The sequence below is a fragment of the Vombatus ursinus genome, unplaced genomic scaffold (genome assembly GCF_900497805.2).
Source record: "Vombatus ursinus unplaced genomic scaffold, bare-nosed wombat genome assembly UNPS02014779.1, whole genome shotgun sequence".
Classification (NCBI taxonomy): domain Eukaryota; kingdom Metazoa; phylum Chordata; class Mammalia; order Diprotodontia; family Vombatidae; genus Vombatus; species Vombatus ursinus.
This window is the reverse complement of record NW_020954557.1, coordinates 15796558-15815556: the sequence shown is the minus strand read 5'-3', so window position 1 is coordinate 15815556 and position 18999 is coordinate 15796558. Positions and strand designations below refer to the sequence as shown.

The window sequence follows — 18999 nt, the reverse complement described above, 5'->3', positions numbered from 1 at the left end:
CAGTCCCAGGCCTTGGAAGAGTTCAAAAGGGATTTTGAGAAGCAAGTAAGAGAAGTAGAGGAAAAACTCAGAGTGATACAAGAAAATCATCAAGTCAACAGCTTGCTAAAGGAAACCCAAAAAAATACTGAAGAAAATAACACCTTAAAAAATAGCCTAACCCAAATGGCAAAAGAGGTCCAAAAAGCCAATGAGGAGAAGAATGCCCTAAAGAGCAAAATGGGCCAAATGGAAAAGGAAGTCCAAAAGATTACTGAAGAAAATGCTTCCTTAAAAATTAGAATGGAGCAATTGGAAGCTAGTGACTTTATGAGAAATCAAGACACTGTGAAACAAATCCAAAAGAATGAAAAATTAGAAAACAATGTGAAATATCTCATTGGAAAAACAACTGACCTGGAAATTAGATCCAGGAGAGAGAATTTTAAAATTATTGGACTATCTGACAGCCATGATCAAAAAAAGAACCTAGACATCATCTTTCAAGAAATTATCAAGGAAAATTGCCCTGATATTTTAGAACAAGAGGGCAAAATAGAAATTGAAAGAATCCACCAATCTCCTCCTGAAAGAGATCCCCAAAGGAAAACTCCTAGGAATATTGTAGCCAAATTCCAGAGTTCCCAGGTCCAGGAGAAAATATTACAAGCAGCCAGAAAGAAACAATTCAAGTATTGTGGAAACACAATCAGGATAACACAAGATTTAGCTGCTTCTACATTAAGGGATCACAGGGCATAGAATATAACATTCTGGAGGGCAAAGGAGATAGGATTACAACCAAGAATCACCTACCCAGCAAAACTGAGTATAATCCTGCAGGGGAAAAAATGGTCATTCAGTGAAATAGAGGACTTTCAAGCATTCTTGAAGAAAAGACCAGAGCTGAATAGAAAATTTGACTTTCCAGTACAAGATTCAAATGGAACATGAAGAGGTAAATAGGAAAGACAAATCATAAGAGACTTATTAAGGTTGAACTGTTTACATTCCTGCAGGGAAAGATGATATTTGTAACTCATGAGACCTTTGTCAATATTAGGGTAGTTGGAGGGGAAAAAATTATATGTACATATAAATAGATATAGATAGATAAAGGGCACAGGCTGAGTTGAAAATGAAGGGGTCACATCTGGAGAATAAAATTAAGGGTTGAGAGAGGATTATATAGGAGAAGAGAAAGGGAGAGGTAGAACAGGGTAAATTATCTCACAAAAAATAAACAGAAAAGAAAAGGTTCTTACAGTGGAGGGGAAATGGGGAAGGTGAGAGGGAATGAGTGAATCTTATTCTCATAGAATTTGACGTAAGGAAGGAATAACATACGCACTCAATTGGGTATAGAAATCTGTCTTACCTTACAGGAAAATAGGGGGGGAAGGGAACAAGAGAGTAGGGGGATGATAGAGAGGAGGGCAGATTGGGAAAGGGGGTAATCAGAAGCAAGTACTTCTGAGAAGGGTCAGGGTCAAAAGAAAGAATAGAATAAATGGGGGGAGTGGGATAGGATTGAGGGAAATAGAGTTAGTTTTTCACAGCATGTCTACTATGGAAGTGTTTTGCATAACTGCACATATATAACCTATATTTAGTTGCTTGTCTTATCAATGAGGGTGGGGGGGAGGAAGGGACAAAATTTGGAACCCAAAGTTTTAAAAATACATGTTTAAAAAAATGTTTTCACATGTAACTGGGAAATAAGAAATATAAGAAATGGGGTACAGAAATCCATCCTGCCCTACAGGAAAATTGAAGGGGAAGGGGATAAGAGAAGGGGGGGAGAGATAGAAGGGAAGGCAGACTAGGGGAAGGGGTATTCAGAATGCATGCCATCTTGCGGTGGGGCGAGGGGCGAGATGGTGTGAAAATTTGGAACTCAAAATCTTGTGGAAGTAAATGTAGAAAACAACAAATGTTACCATAAAAAGAAAATAAAATGTTCACCTTGGTTAAATTCATAATAAAAGTAATTAAAAAAAAAGAAAGCAAGTCCTTAAAAAATACAATTGGTGGGGCAGCTGGATGGCCCAGTGGATATAGCACCTGCCCTGAGGTCAGGAGGACCTGAGTTCAAATTCAGCCTCAGATCAAACACTTGACACTTACTAGCTGTGTGACCCTTGGCAAGTCACTTAACCCCAATTGCCTAAAAAAAAAAAATACAATTGGCCAATTGGAAAAAAAAAAAGTACACTGAAAACAAACCAGAGCTCAACAGAAAATTTGACCTTTAAATACAAGACTCAAGAGAGACATAAAAATGTAAACAGGACAGAAAAAAACCCAACAACATATTATTAATAAAGTCAAACTATTTACATCCCTACAAGGGAAGATGACCCTTGTAACTCAGGAGAATTGTATTGTTATTACACCATTTTAAAAGGGTATACAGAGAGTGGGTGGGTATAATTAAGTGGGTTAAATGTACCTAAGTAAGTGGATTAATATGATCTAATTAAGGGATTGTACTAGGAGAAAAGGAAAGGAGGAAGCAGCAAGGGTAAATTATGTTACAGAAAAAGGCACAAAAACCTACTACAGTAGAGGGAAAGAAGGGAGGGAGATGAGCACTGTTTGAACCTTACTCTCATCAGATTTGGCTTAAGGAGGGAATAACATAATCAGTTAAGTAAAGAAATCTATCTTGTCCTATAGGCAGTAGGAGGAAAAAGGGGAAAGAAAAGGGAGAGGGGATAGAAGGGAGGGAAGAAGTAGTAAGAGGAAAGGGGAAGAAAAGGGATGGGGCTAATAGAAAAGAGGTAGGACTGAGGGAGACAGTGGTCAAAAGCAAAACACTAGTGAGGAGGGAAAGGGAGAAAGGAGTAAGAAAAGCATTAATGGGGGAAATGGGATGGAGAGAAAGACACAGATAGTAATCATAACTGTGAATGTGAATGGGATGAACTCTCTCATAAAACAGAAGAGGATAGCAGAATGGATTAAAAACAATAATCCTACAATATGTTGTTTACAGGAAACACATCTGAAACAGAGGGACACACACAGGGTAAAGGTAAAAGCCTGGAGTAGAATGTATTATGCTTCAGCTGAAGTAAAAACAGCAGAGGTAGCAATCCTGATCTCAAACAAAGCAAAAATAAAAATAGATCTTATTAAAAGAGATAAGGAAGGAAACTACATCCTGTTAAAAAGTATCATAAGCAATAAAGTAATATCATTACTAAACATATATGCACCAAGTGGTATAGCATCCAAATTCTTAGAGGAGAAGTTCACAGAGTTCAGGAAGAAATAGACAGCAAAACTGTATCAGTGAGGGACCTCAATCTCCCCCTCTCTGAACTATACAAATCTAACCACAAAATAAATAAGAAAGAAGTTAAAGAGGTGAATAGAATATTAGAAAAGTTAGGTATGATAGACCTCTGAAGAAATTTTTTTTTCTCAGCAGTACATGGCACATACACAAAAACTGACCATGTACTAGGGCATAAAAATCTCACAATCCAATGCAGACACACAGAAATATTAAATGCATCCTTTTCAGATCATGATGCAATAAAAAATTACATGTAATGAAGGGCCATGGAAAGATAAACTAAAAATTAATTGGAAACTAAATAATCTAATCCTAAAGAAAGAATAGGTCAGACAACAAATCATAGAAACAATCAATAATTTCATTCAAGAGAATAACAACAATGAGACAATATAAAAAACTTATAGGATTCAGTGAAAGTGGTTCTTATAGGAAGTTTTAAATCTCTAAATGTTTACATGAATAAAATAGAAAAAGATGAGATCAATGAATTGGGCATGCAACTAAAAAAAACAACTAGAAAAAGAACAAATTAAAAATCCTCAATTAAATACCAAATTAGAAATACTGAAAACCCAAAGAGAGATTAATAAAATTGAAATTAAGAAAACTGCTATACTAATAAATAACACTAAGAGCTAGCTGGTGTTATGAAAAAAAAACAATAAAATAGATAAACCTCTCCTCAATTTAATTTTAAAAAAAAGAAAGAAGAAAACCAAGTTACCAGCATCAAAAATGAAAAGTGTGAATCTACCACCAAGGAAGAGGAAAGTAAAACAATAATTAGGAACTATTTTGCCCAACTCTATGCCAATAAATTTGACAATCTTAGTGAAACGGATGAATATTTACAAAAATATAAATTGTCCAGATTAACAGAAGGGGAAGTAAAATACTTAAATAACCCCATCTCAGAAAAAGAAACTGAATGAGCCATCAATGAACTCCTTAAGAAAAAATCCCAAGGGACAGATGGATTTACAGGTGAATTCTATGAATCATTTAAAGAATAATTAATTCCAATACTATATAGATTATTTGGGAAAGTAGGCAAAGAAGGAACACTACCAAATTCTTTTTACGACACAAATACAGTGCTGATACCTAAATCAGGAAGAGTCAGAACAGAGAAAGAGACTTATAGACCAATTTTCCTAATGAATATAGATGCAAAAATTTTAAATAAAATATTAGCCAACAGATTACAGCAACTTATCACAAGAATAATACACTATGACCAGGTAAAATTTATACCAGGAATATAGGGTTGGTTCAATATTAGGAAAACTATCAGCATAATTGATCATACCAACAACAAAACTAACAGAAACCACATGACTATAGTAATCTACTATTTGATAAACCCAAAGACCCCAGCTTCTGGGATAAGAGCTCGCTATTAGACAAAAACTGCTGGGAAAATTGGAAAAGAGTATGGAAGAAACTAGGCATAGACCAAAATCTCACACCATATACCAAAATAAAGTCAAACTAGGTTCATGATTTAGATATAAAGGCTGATACAATAAGCAAAATAGGAGAGCAAGGAATAGTTTACCTGTCAGATTTGTGGAGAACAGAAGTATTTATGACCAAACAGGAGATAGAGAACTTTATGAAATGCAAAATGGGTAATTTTGATTATATTAAATTGAAAAGTTTTTGCACAAACAAAGCCAATGCAACCAAGATTAAGAGGGAAACTGGGAAAAGAATTTTTTACAACCAGTGTCTCTGATAAGGGCCTCATTTCTAAAATATATAGAGAACTGAGTCAAATTTATAAGAATACAAGTCATTTCCCAATTGACAAATGATCAAAAGATATGAACAGTTAGTTCTCAGATGAAGAAATTAAAGCCATCTATAGGCATATGAGAAAATGTTCTACATCACTATTGATTAGTAAAATGCAAATCAAAACAACTCTGAGGCACCAAGTCATACCCAACATTGGCCAACATGACAAAACAAGTATATGATAAATGCTGGAGAAGATGTGGGAAAAATGGAACACTAATGCATTGTTGGTGCAGTTGTAAAGTGATCCAATCATTCTGGAGAGCAATTTGGAACTATGCCCAAAGGGCTATCAAAATGTGACCCAGCAATAGCACTTCTAGGGCGGTATCCCAAAGAGATCATACAAATGGGAAAAGGACTCACATGTACAAAACTATTTATAGCAGCTCTTTTTGTGATGGCAAAGAATTGAAAATTGAGGAGATGCTCATCAATTAAGGAATGGCTGAACAAGTTGTGGTATATGAATATAATGGAATACTATTGTGCTGTAAGAAATGATGAGCAGGCAGACTTCAGAAAAACCTGTAAAAGCTTGTATAGACTATAGACTTAGCCCTTCTCAGCAATGCAAGGTTCTAAGACAGTTCCAAAAGTCTCATGATGGAAAATGCTATCCAGATCCAAAGAAAGAACTAATGAGATAAAAGCATACTATTGGCCATTTTTTTCTTCTGTTTTGTTTCATTTTCTCTTTCTTGTGGTTCCCCCTATTAGTTCCAATTCTTTCTTACAACATGATTAATGTGAAAACATGTTTAATAAGAATGTATATGTAAAGACTATATCATATTGTTTGCTGTCTTGGGGAGGTAGGTGGTGAGGGGAAAGAAATTTTAAACTCAAAAGCTTATGGAAGTGATTGTTGATAAATCAAAATAAATTAATAAAAGTTTTTTAAAAAAAGAAGAAACATCACCACTGTCTGCACCCATGGAACCTTTCCCTCCAACTGGCAACTGAAACCTACTTAGTATGTCGTCCTCCTCCCATTAGAAAATGAGCTCCTGGAGAACAGGGACTATCTAACTCTTCTGTTTGCACCCCCAGTACTTAGCAGAGTGCTTTACATATAAGTGCTTAATAAATGTTTCATTCATTAAAAAAAATTGAAACTTGCAGTCTACTTGGGGGGGGATACAATTCCACACAGTTAAGTAAATTCAATGCTTTTGTTTGTTTCTTTTAGATCAGACTTGTGAGTAAATCCCTCCTTCCTTACCCTACTATAGATTAGTCTTAGAGATCTGTATGGAAAGTCATTGTGAAGTAATTTCAGGAGTTGGGAACCTTTTTCAACTGGGGTGATCAAGAAAAATCTCATTTAGTATCTAGTACATGATCTGATCCTTGAAAGGAGCTAGGGATCCTGAGAGTTGGAGATGACCAGGGAAAGCACTGAAGAGAGATGGAATGTCTTATACAATGAAGAGCAAGCCTGCCAGTTTGACTAGAATACATTGTACAAGACATGACTAGAAGACAGATTCATTTTTCACAAGAAATATATTATTTAAAAGAATTCAGATAAATCTGGAACACTTATTGTGAACTGACTTGCCCATCTCAAATAATCTAATGAAATGTCAATATTTAAAATGAAATTTAAAAAATAAGGCAAAACTGATTTCTCCCTACTCTTAAGAAATATAATTTGCATATCTATATATATGCATGTGTGTGTATATATATGTGTGTGTGTATACATATATGTATGTATATATGTGTGTATGTATACATATATGTATATATATTTTGTATGTATATGTATATAATATTATGTATTCACCTAGTAATGAGACATCAATTGATGAAATACTCATGCTCAAATAAGTTCTTCATTTGGGAAGCACCAAACTAGAAATGTTAATAGGGAAAGTTCTTAGGAAAGTGCTCCCTGAAAATTAAATCTAAACAATTTGCCAGCATGACATTAAAAAAAAAGATGTGATATTAGTATCATTAATCTCATAATAGTTGTTTAAAATTCTTTTCTTCTCAAACCTCAACTCTTCTCACTCCATGTCTAATAATATCCATATCTTAATCCAAGTCCTGACAATTGTATTTCCACAGCATCTTTCAACTCACTATATTACCTCCTCACCACTCAGATAATCATAGTTATAGTGTAAGCCCCTATCACCACCTACTTGGACTATTATAATAGCCTCCAAAGTATCATCTCTGTCTTTAAAACCCGCCTTCTCCAATCCATCCAGATATAATTTTTTTTATTATAAACATCAACCTCCACTTTGAAATCTTCAATGGCTCCTTTTTGCCAACAAAATAACATTGACACTTTATTATGAAATTTAAGACCCTCCATAAGTTTACCCCAACCTACTTTTCCAATCTTCTTCCCTTTTATGTACTATATATGCCAGTCTAATTGGACTATCAACTAACCATTCACCAACTTCATCCTTCACTCTCCCACTCCCACGTAACACAAAATGTTCTCTGCCTGCTTAGTCCATATCACCTGCTCATTTCTTCCTTTGAAATATGCCTCTTACTTCAATGACTTTGCTCATGCCACCACCTCTATGAAGCTTCCCTTCATCCCTTCATTTGAAAGTTATGTCTCTCTTTAAATCAACAAATGACACTATTTTTGTTACCTCTCCTTGCCCTTTACACATTCTACATATTCATTGTTGTTCAGGTTGTATTTACCCCAGCAGATTGTAAGCTCCTTGAGATCAGGTATTATTCAATTAGTTTGTTTATTGAAACTTTACAGAGTTGTGCTTGGGATGTCAAGGCTAGTTGTGAACAACAGAATTTCCATGGGATCTTTTTCAGAAAGGAGATAAATGTTTCTGTACCGTGTTCACTTTCCATTACTGTAATGACATCTTCCTGAAGAATTTAGAGAATAGTGTTCACTTCTAGTTTCTAACTCTTAGGAAAATATTGCTTAGGGAGAAAAATTGAGGACCTCCATCTTAAATTAAAAAAAACTAATAGAGTACATGGAATAAATTATCTAATAATTTAATATTCTTACATGATGTGGTTATTTTTTTTCCCTCATGGAAGAATCATACTGGTTTTTTAGACAATCTGATACAGGAGTCAAAGAGGAAATACTGTGCTTTCCTACTAAAAGCAAAATGCAATCATTATGCATAGAATGCTGACTGAATGAGATGATATATATCCTAAATATTATGTACAGACATTTAATATATAAATATGGACGCAGAATAGTAGAGTGGATTGGATGGTAGGCTTAGAGTAGGAAGACCTAAATTCAATTTCTACCTGCTAGTTCTTTTACCCTGACAAAGACATTTAATCCATATATGCTTCAGGAAGCTCCCTTCCTTATTTCTATTGAAGTACAGGTTAAGATCTGCTTTACTATTTCCATATAAGGAGTTCCTTATGGTAAAATCACAAGTTAGTCTTATAAGCATAAATATCATGAATTAATTCTTGATGTTGCTACACAAGCCTACTCCTTGATGGTGAGATATATCAATTCTCATTTATCCCACATAGTTCTCATCTACATGGTAAGGTAATACAGAAAAGCTAGGTCTCTTCACATTAGGTGATCTCGTTATGCTCCAAATCCTGCCACCTCCCCAACACAAAGAAATATTTACTTCAAAGATATAACAAACATGAACATTAAGGGCTTTTGGGGTACATAGGTTCTGCCATTGGCTCAACCCCTCAATAATGGTTTTCCTCCATTTAATGACTTAAAAGACAGATTCATTTTTCACAAGAAATATTCACCTCAAAGACAAAATGACAAATATATAAACATCTTAGCTCAGTTGCTATATGACACAATTCCAAGGTCTAAGTCAAAAGCCCCCTTCAGATTCAAGTCCTAGACTCTTCAAGGCTTCCCTGACGGGCTGGCTGGCTGCAAATCTCACTGGAATCCTGGCTCCAAGTTCTCCATGGTTCAAATTCCAAGGTTCAATGGAGATTAACACCTGCCTTTGAAACTGAGGACAAGTAAAACAGAACAGAAACAGAAACACTACAAGTCACAGGGCTTAAAAGGAGAGGTGAGGGAAGTTATCCCTCCACTTCCCAGTTCAGCTGAAGGTGCCTGCACCGAAAATGTGATCTTCACCCTCTAGATGCAGCAGAATGAGAATAAGACTGTCCTAGTCTGGCTGTTTTAAAGACCACAGCCTGTTTCAGTTACACAGCCAAAGGAGGATGTTCTCATCTACATGGTAAGGTAATACAGAGAAGTTAGGTCTCTTCACATTAGGTGATCTCGTTATGCTCCAAATCCTGCCACCTCCCCAACACAAATAAATATTTACTTCAAAGATATAACAAACACGAACATACAAATATTTCCCCCAAGGCACTTGGGAACATAATCCCCATATAACACTTCATTCTCCTGGGGGAAAGGTTTGGGGGAAAGGATAAAACTCACAGTTTAACTCTCTTCCTACAAAGCATTAGTCCTACCACATTCAAGTCCTAAATTCCCCTAGATAGTATTCTAGCATGTTGGCTCCTCAGACAGATTCTTTTTTGCTGGGTTGACTGTAGCATGGCCTGTAATCTTTAGTTCCAAGATCTCCATGACTCAAACTCCCAGGTCAGGGACTCCACTCCCTATACCTAGAACTGAAAAGGATAAGTGAAATAGGCCCAATCCTCAGTCTATTTGCTGAAGCCACATGGCCTAAGGCGGGGAGGAGCTGTTCTAAAGTCCTTCTGTCATCTCCTTACTACTTAGTGTCAACTACTTCAGTGAGTGAATGATTCCTTCCCCCTGGACATATTAAAAAGAGATTATAGGGGCAGCTAGGTGGCACAGGGGATAGAGCGCCAGCCCCGCAGTCAGGAGGACCTGAGTTCAAATCCGGCCTCAGACACATAACACTCACTAGCTGTGTGACTCTGGGCAAGTCACTTAACCCCAACTGCCTCACATTAAAAACAAAAAAACAAAACTTAGTTACACTTAAGGACACAGAAAGTGCTGGCTAACAACCATGTGGTATGCTAATGCAGAATGTCCACAATGCACCAGTTCAGGTTCCAAGTGTCTTCCAAATGGATAACATGACTTTAAGTGGTCTGGGGATGTGCCACAACCCATTATGCTTAGATATATGTATATATCCTTGAAATAGAGAGAAAATATTGCATAGTGGATAGAGAACTGACCTTGAAGCCAGATGATCTGGGTTTAAGTACCACCTCTGATCTATACTGGTTATACCATCATTGGTAAGTCACTTAATTTCTCAGTGCTCTAAACAGGTCTCTGAAATTTTAAGTTATTGAGAAGATGCTCACCTGAATTGGTTAAGGGGTTTCTATACCAATGAAATCATAAATTCTGCCCTATCCATATCCTTTAAATATTTTAAGATACTTAATTTATGAAGTATTTGTATATTGTTTTCTTTTGTCCATATCTGTGATTTAATTGGAATAGAGATTCCTGGAAAGGAATTCTATCTCTACTCATGCAGACATACAACTATTCCGTAGCTTTTACTCTTAGAGAATTCCTAGGGCACTGATGTTAAATGATTTGCCCAAGGCCTCACAACCAATATATATCAGAGATGGGACTGAAACCCAGGTCTTTCTAGCTCCAAGTTCAGCTCTTTATCCACCATAGCACATTGCCTTTCCAAGTATACAATATCTAAATACTTCCCTCAATATCCCACTCCAATACCTCATCATGGCAGAAAGTTATCCTTGGTTGACAATGACTATGTAAGTGAAACATAAGTTCTGATGGCTCCTACTTTTAAGAGAGCTATGAAATTGGGTGTGAAAAAACCTTACATCTTCACTTTTAGCAGCCTCTACCTAAAATTTAGCATCTCTTTCAATTATTGAAACATTATTCTGAGAACAGTTCCATAGGCTTCACCAGACTGCAAGGGTGTACTCCTGTCTTAAGCATTACTACAGGTCACATGGCTGTCACTTGCTGACCAACCAAGCTAAGTTCATAAGGTTTATCCTATTGATTAATTTACCAAACCATAATAAACTACATCATCTAAATTGTAAAGGGGATACAATCTGCTGCAGGAGAGAAGGCTCTCAGAAGTATTAAAGTGTGTAGCTATGCATACCAAGATCACAACTTAATTTATGCAGTGGATATTAAAATTAATTTTAAAATGCAATTAAAATATCAAAGTGTAAAACTATAAAAGAGAATGAGATTGATCATAAAAACAGTAAGGCACATCCTTTACATTTCTTCTAATGTCTGTCATAGATATAGTATTGTCTAGATTTCATTTACACTGACAAATGCTACTAAATTTGCCACATTTGCAGATAACCCTTTCATCTTGGCAGGGGTGGTTCACCGAACAGCTGAATGTTGAGCACAGCTAACACACCCCCAATCTGTCTAGAACTCTAGTACAGCCAGACCACTGGCACACTGTGGGTTCTAAACGTTGTTTTTCACAAACCATCAGGCGCTTTAAAATAGGATCATTAAGGTTCTGTGAACTAAAGTAAATATTCATTTCTCTTTTCTCCTCCCAATCTTTCCTGCTTTAGTTGTATCAAAATACTACAAATCAGTTCTAACATTTTAACTCCAACTGGCTGGTTAGTCAATAACAACCATTCCCTGGTTGTTTTGATTGACTAGGTCTTTTTTTTTTTTTAATGACCAGTCAATGCAGGCAAAAAGGTCAGAGCAGTAGAGTGGAACATGGAGTAAAGTATTTCCAGGTAAATGGTGGGCTAGCCAGGCTTATTTATGAAGATTATCAGGAAATAGGAAGGCACAGAATTTTTCTAAGCATGGTTATATATTTATACACTTTTATAATTATGGAATTTAAAGGAATTCTGCAAATATACACAATAAAACCTTTAACAATTATAGTGTTAAAATGCTAAATAGCTAATGAAATTTGGAGGTCAGTACTTGAATAGGTATTCACTCTACCTTGAACATTCTGACAGCCATGTCATCTGTGATACCATGGCAAGACACATTGTTTTACTCTATCAGGCTCTATTGAAAATGACTTTCATGGTTGGCATACCTTTTGGAAATAAAATATTCCTATCTAAGGTATACTTTGCAAGTTCTTTGGGCTAAACCATATTATCTGATTTTGTTTAATCTTTAGTCGATTGTGTGAAATTTCTTGCAGTAACTGGTTCTGGTCTCAGGATTGTTCATTTACATGAACATTTCCATTGAAAAAATCAAATTTCCACTAGTTTTTCTCAATAACTAGTGTTTCCTAATAATATTTTTCTTGTTAATCCTTTCATATATTTTTCTACAGAGTCTGATACTGAAAACACTGAACTTAGGAAAGCAGAAAATAATATTAAATTTTATCTTCCTCCTAAACTTGATTATATTCCTTTTGAATCCTTTTATTATCACTTTAAGAAACTAGTTATAATTGCTGGAATTTGGTAACTGACTAGGTACCTTGATTATTAGTCAGATGATTAAGAAATAAGTTAACCATGGATATCTATTCATATTCTAAGGAGCTGGCACAAATACAATTTCTAAAACAATTCCCAGGCACTCTACTAATCTTTGCTAACCCTTTCTTTTTTTTTTTTTAAACCAAACTGGTCTTTAATGGCCAACTCTGAGTCAGTCGCTACAAAGCATCCAAAGGAGGCCTACTGTGCAAGGTGGACAAAATGGTGTAACTGGTCATATGATATGAATAAAAGCAAGACCACCTTTATTTGGATGTCAAATTAAGTTCATGATGATTATTTTTAAAGGTCAAGGTTTCTATTTGCTAATTTAGAGTATTATACTTTCCTGCTAAAACAAGTCAACCTAATGCTGTAGCTTTTTTGGATCATCTGCACAATATTTGAACTGTAAGTTAATTTTTTTTGTGTGAAGTATGGGTATATATTTTATTCATTAAAATATTTGAAAACATCTATTCGCCTTTTTTTAATATGAGCTCAGACCTTGTGTCCAAAGCTCTAGGTCCCTCATATCCTCAAGCCCCGAAAAGCAAAGCATCCTTACTAATCAGGTGATGAGCAGATAGGTCTCTGCCCCCACACCTCCCACCACAATCTTGTGTGCAGATACTGCAGTTCCTTTTGTCTGGACTAACCAATTTCTAGTGCTAAAAATTTAGTGCTTGAATTACTGGATTTCCTTTTTTTTTGTTTTGTTTCCCTCTAAAGAGAAAAGCTGGTACATCCTTTGAAATCGTGGAGCCTGATTTATTTATTTCAGAATTCTAGAATCTGAGACTTTCGGCTGCTTCTACATTTCTGAGCAAAACCCCCTAAGCTCCCACTGGCATAGAAACAAACATGGAAGTAAGATCTTCTGTTCTCCTGTGGAGAATTCCTGGTAATCTAGGTCGTGGGGATGTGGACCCAAGGGAAAGACATTTTGTAAAGTCCAGGATGGGTATGGAAACGCTGGTTGAGCTCTGGAGGCCAGGCATGCTGCTGATCTGGAGTGAGCATGGTGGATTCCTGGTTGACTCCGGAGGCAATGAGACCCTGGAGATCAGAGCCTGTGGCCTCAAGGTCCTAGGGAAGGGGCTCAGACAGTCTATGCTGTTTTGCCTTCTTCATGCTCCAGTCAAAGGGAGCCAGCCCCAGAGCTGCTCCCTGCAGCTGCTTCTCCAGGATCTGCTTTATCCTGGCTGGGTCTGCCTTTCCTTTCGTTGCCCTTCGGACTATTCCCAATCAGTTTATTCACAACTTTCTGGTTTCCTTTCTTCACTGCCATGACCTCCTGAGGATGTTTGGCCAGCACTGCCCAGCATGTCTCTTCCAGTTTCTCTTGGTTCTGCAGCAGTTCAAGTTTCTTCTCTTGAATGATCTGGCCTGCAGTCTTCTCTCGGTTTTGCCATAATTCCTCAATCTGTCTCAGAATTTAATAGTCTATTGCTTTGGCCAAGAATCTTATGCTGTTGACATTCTTCACTTCGGTCCTAACTCCCAAAGGCTCCCCAGGATGATGCACAGATACATTAGCGTCCACTCTCAGCTGGCCTTCTGCCATATTTGCTTGGCTGGTCCCCAGGGCCCGACGAATCAGCTGAAGCTCTCTGACTGATGTTGCTGCCTCATCCCCACAGGACATATCTGGTTCCAAGTCAACCTCCATAAGGCCGACTCCCGCCCAGTTCAGATCAATGAGCGTCTGGGACCTCGTGTCATCGTGAAGGCTCTTGCCACTGTCTTGCTCCAGCTGCATCTGCTTGATTCTCACCGTTTTGGTCGCTGATGGACTCCAATGGGCTCCCACACCAAGGCTGTATGTCAAGCTCCCATTCCCGATGTTGGGAAGCCTTTGTTGGGTGATCTGGTATCTGCATAGAAGTAGTGCTTTCTGTCAAATAAAGACTTTTTGTTTACAGTGCAGTTCAGAGGCAGGCCTGTCATCTCGGCTGCCTCGACACATGTCCTGTTGAGAACCGGCAATGTTCAAAAAAAGAAACAAACGAATTAGGGGGTGCTAAAAACGTAACTTGAGATCCGGAGAAAAGTTTCGAATTGGAAGAGATCTGGGCATGAATTTCCAGGCCTACCACAGCAGCCCACTCACGTGCACCCGGCCTCAGCTCCTGTGCCACAGCGGAACTTTGCCCTCTCACGCGGCCCGGCACAGGCTCAGCGAAAAGTGTTCTCGTGCGGCAGGACCGGGAGCCCAGGGACCAACACTGTCCAGCACTGGCGCACGGCTGTATGGGCGCCGCCATTGAGCCTTGGAGGCTGAGTCAGGTGACCACTTTCTTGCTAACCCTTTCTTTGAGCCACATAGTACACCCTGGTAATTAAGGGATACTTTAAAAATCACAGACATTGGAATACTTTACTTCACTAAAGGGATCATAGATTTAGAGTAAGATGTCATCTAGTGTAATCTCCTTATGGGCAGGAATTTTGTTTTCTTTGAAATAACAAACCTCACATTTATAAATAGCATTAGGGTTTGCATCCCATAGAGTATGGCATGTAGTAGGCCCTTAATACTAATTGAATTTTCCACTGGAGAAAATTGAGTATCAAAGTGGTTATCTACCCAGTCATGCAAGTAGTAGGAGAACTGAGATGTTAACCTAGGCTCTCTAACTCTAAACTCACTAATTTTTTGACTGTACCAGACTCCCTTCCCCAAGAGGAAAAGTTGTGAATGTCCTCATCTTCATTTGGAAAGAAGCTTTGTTCATAAGACTTAGATTATTTTTTTAATAAGTCTTAGGCCCATTTTTTATGGAAACTCTTTTGTATCTGAAGTTTAAATCATGTATTTATCTTTGACATAGTATAGGGACTTAAATATGTAGCCATAAACTGCTATCTCACTTCCAACTTTTAAATTATATTAGGTCATCTAAAGGACCTCAAATAGCTTTACAGATGCACTTTGGATAGTGTCATTATGAAACTGACATTCTATTTCTACAAAAAAAAAATTTGAGAATCTTAAAAACAATAAAAGGTCAGGAAAATTATTTCCTTGCCCTTCAGCCCACTGATATATACTAAATCAAATGAGAGTTCAAATTTTCACCTGGTCATTATTTTTTGGACCAGCTTATCTCACTCCTACAGACATATCCTTGTCCCTATAGAGTTTTCAACTTTACTATTTTTGCCTGCTTTATTTCATCAATGCTACATTTCCCTTCAGTTCCTCAAATGTTTCATTTCCTGCTGTGGTGATCTACCTCTTAATTAGCCAATTGAGACTGAACTTTACTTTGGGGACTACTCAGCTGCCAGTGATGTGGTATGAAAGTCAAATGACTAAAACACTCAGAAGCAACATTTTTTAAAATCCCCAGAATTTGAGAAATGCAGTTTTGTTGCTGTGGTATTCATTGATTATTTCTTTGACATTGTATTTCTCATAAGGAGAAAGGTTAGCAGGTTTCTTTGGTCCATGCCAAAAAAGTTACAGCTTCAGGGTATGGTCACACTGATGCCAAATGATTGAGTGACATATGACACTTTCATTTATGGGGCTAGGTCAAATCATAGGTGAAGAAAAATTAGCATCAAATTTTCACAAATTTAGACAACAAAGGTAATCTATTATTTTTTGGTCAATGAATTGTATTGGTTAATGATATATGCTTCTCCCTGGGGGCTTCCATATCACCAGTCAGCACCTTGAAAAAGGCTTTGCACGTAATGTAAATTTAATGAATGTGTGTTGAACTGATTTGAATCAAACCCTCTCTTTTGATCTCCACAACAACTCTATGAGACAGATGAGAGCATATTATTAAGTCTATTTCATATATATATGGCAACAAAGATACAAAGAGTTTAAGCTCATTTTCCACAGGCCCATAGAAGGTAAGTAGTCTTTCTAAATAGGATAGTGAAAAGAAGACCAGATTGGTAATGAGATGACCTGACTCTCATTTTGAATTCCAGATCATTAATGGAAAAAAAATTGTGATTTTTGGCAAATCACTCTCTGAAGTTTAATTTCCTCGTCCGTAGGATGAGAAAGTTATAATAATAAATGACTTTCCAATTAAGAAAACAAAATACTTCTATTGGTGTCAGAAGTAAGAGGTAAACCAAATTCCTTTGATTCTGTTCCTTTCATTATGCCACAAAAGTAGCCATAGAATTTTCCGTATTAAAAAAAAAAATTAGTAATCATTGAATGTCAGAGTTGGATGGTATGTTAGATGTCCCTTATTTTGACTGTTTCATTTTATAGATATGGAAACTAAGGTCCAGAGAAGTTGGTTTGTGTGGGACCCTAGAGATAGTTAATTATCCCTCTGGAACTAAAACTATATTTTCTGATACTACTACCCTTTCCATTATGCTACAGTGCACGTGTAGTCAATAGGAAGAGGATTACAAGGCTTGAATTGAACCACCAGAATTTGAGGGTTGGTCAAAATATGGTACGCTTTGAAACTGAAGGTAATAAAAATCATCAAGAATGAATAAGATTAGTCAGCTATATCAATAATCACTCTGACAGAGGGTTTGTAAATCTATCACTGATGAGATCAGACCATTTCATAACCTCTAGGCCCTGGGAACTCACAGTTTTATTGCTAAGGGTCCATCTGATTGAAAGCACCAGGTTGGATAGTAGATAGTGAGTGGATAGTCAAGTGGAATAGTGACTAGTGGCCAGCTTTTTCAAATCCTGAAACTGACACTTAATAGCTAAGTATGCACTGACAAGCCATCTAACCTCTAGGTGTTCTAGACAGCTCTCTAAGACTATAAATTACAGAGAAGTTGCTGACCTGTGTTCATAGAGGAAGTCTCCATACCAGAAGTTCTCTCTGCTGATGAAATTATAGACCCATATCTCCCCTCCAATTCATTAACCAATTCACTTTAATAACCAGGATGAAAAGTTATATAAAATGCATGTCATTTTAAAATACATATGTAGATAGTATCATGATTAATAAAATAAAAATTTATTTTAAAGTGTTCATTCTTAATAGGTTTTTAATTCTACAGTTTTTTCAGTCAACTGATACAAAAAATACAATTACTGTCCTGTGAGTGTCTATGAATTTTTTCGACATTTGAAGGAGTTATACTAGAAAAGGTTGGGAACTATAGGTCTACAATATCACCTAAATCTCAGAAAGGGGAAGAAAATGCAATTAATTATGTTTATGTACTATGTATTTTACTAAGTACATTACACTTTTACTAGGTCCAGGGTAATGTCATAAAATAAGGTAGAGGATCTGTGTGGAGCATACAAAAAGAAAAGCAAAGATACATCTGTCAGTGTATCTCTAGAACTTCATAGGGAAAAGACTGCCCTTACTGAGCAGCATAAATATTCTACACTGCTTAGTAGGTCCTCTCTCCTCTCTAATTCCTGGACCCTTGATTAGGGAGCAGAGGAGATCAAGGCCTAATAACCTTCGGATATGCTCTTCATCCACACTTTCCTTGAGCAGGTTTTAAATTTAGCTAATTATTGATGAGTAATTCCCAGTGCTGAAGTTCCAGACATTTAGGCTGTGTCCAAATGACTCTGTAGCACCCAGTTATAAAGTAAATATTATAAGATAATCTATTTTTATTTGGTATCTTCAATTAAGAGGTGTTAAAAAGGAAAAGACTTGGTCAGATAGGTCCTTTAAGGGAGAGGGAAGTATCAGAAATGATAGCTTTGTGCCACTATCACCCAGAATCATCCAATTGCCATGAATCTGGCTCTACAGATATGAAGCAACCTTCTGACCTAAATTTTCTTTCCTAAATAGATTTTTCTACTAAAAAGAGGATGTGTTGGTTAGATAATATGGATGTTCTGGTCCAGTTGGTAGTTGTGTTTCTTGGTGTAAATTGATAAACTGACATGTCTTATCAATCATTTCACAGATTCACATATGCTTAGAATTAGAAGGCATGTCACTGGTCAGCTAGCACAACCTGTACTTGAAAAAGAATACATTCTACAGTATACCTGATAATTGATCATACATGATTGAACTCATTCAATGAAAAGGAAACTCTCACAACCTTAGAAAGCTTATTCATTATATTTTGGAGCACTTTCAATTGCCTAGAATTTGTCCTTTGAATAAGCCTAAGTTTGCCTCTTTACAATTTACACTCATTGATCTATTTAAACCTTCTACAGTGAAAAAGAAAAAAGCCTAATGTCTCTTTCATATGACAGTCCTTTAAATAATCAAATTCAACAATTATGTCCCCTTTAAACCTTCTCTTTTCCAGTCTATCCCATGATCCTTAGCTCAATCCTCATATGACATGAATTGAAGCCCTTCATCATAGAATGCCCTAGTTCCCAAACTCTGAATGTGTCCCAGCTTTTCAATGTCCTTCCCAAAATATGGTACTCTAAACTGGAGGCAGTAGGTGGCTCATGGAGAGAGCACTAGGAGTGGAGTCAAGAAGGGCTGTGTAGAATCCATATCTTCATACTT

The 18999-nt window shown here is 36.8% G+C and overlaps 1 pseudogene; it reads right to left on the bottom strand.

Moving 5' to 3' along the window:
- Window positions 1-13670: 13670 nt before the first annotated feature.
- LOC114045821 lies at window positions 13671-14796 on the bottom strand (annotated as a pseudogene).
- Window positions 14797-18999: the final 4203 nt, after the last annotated feature.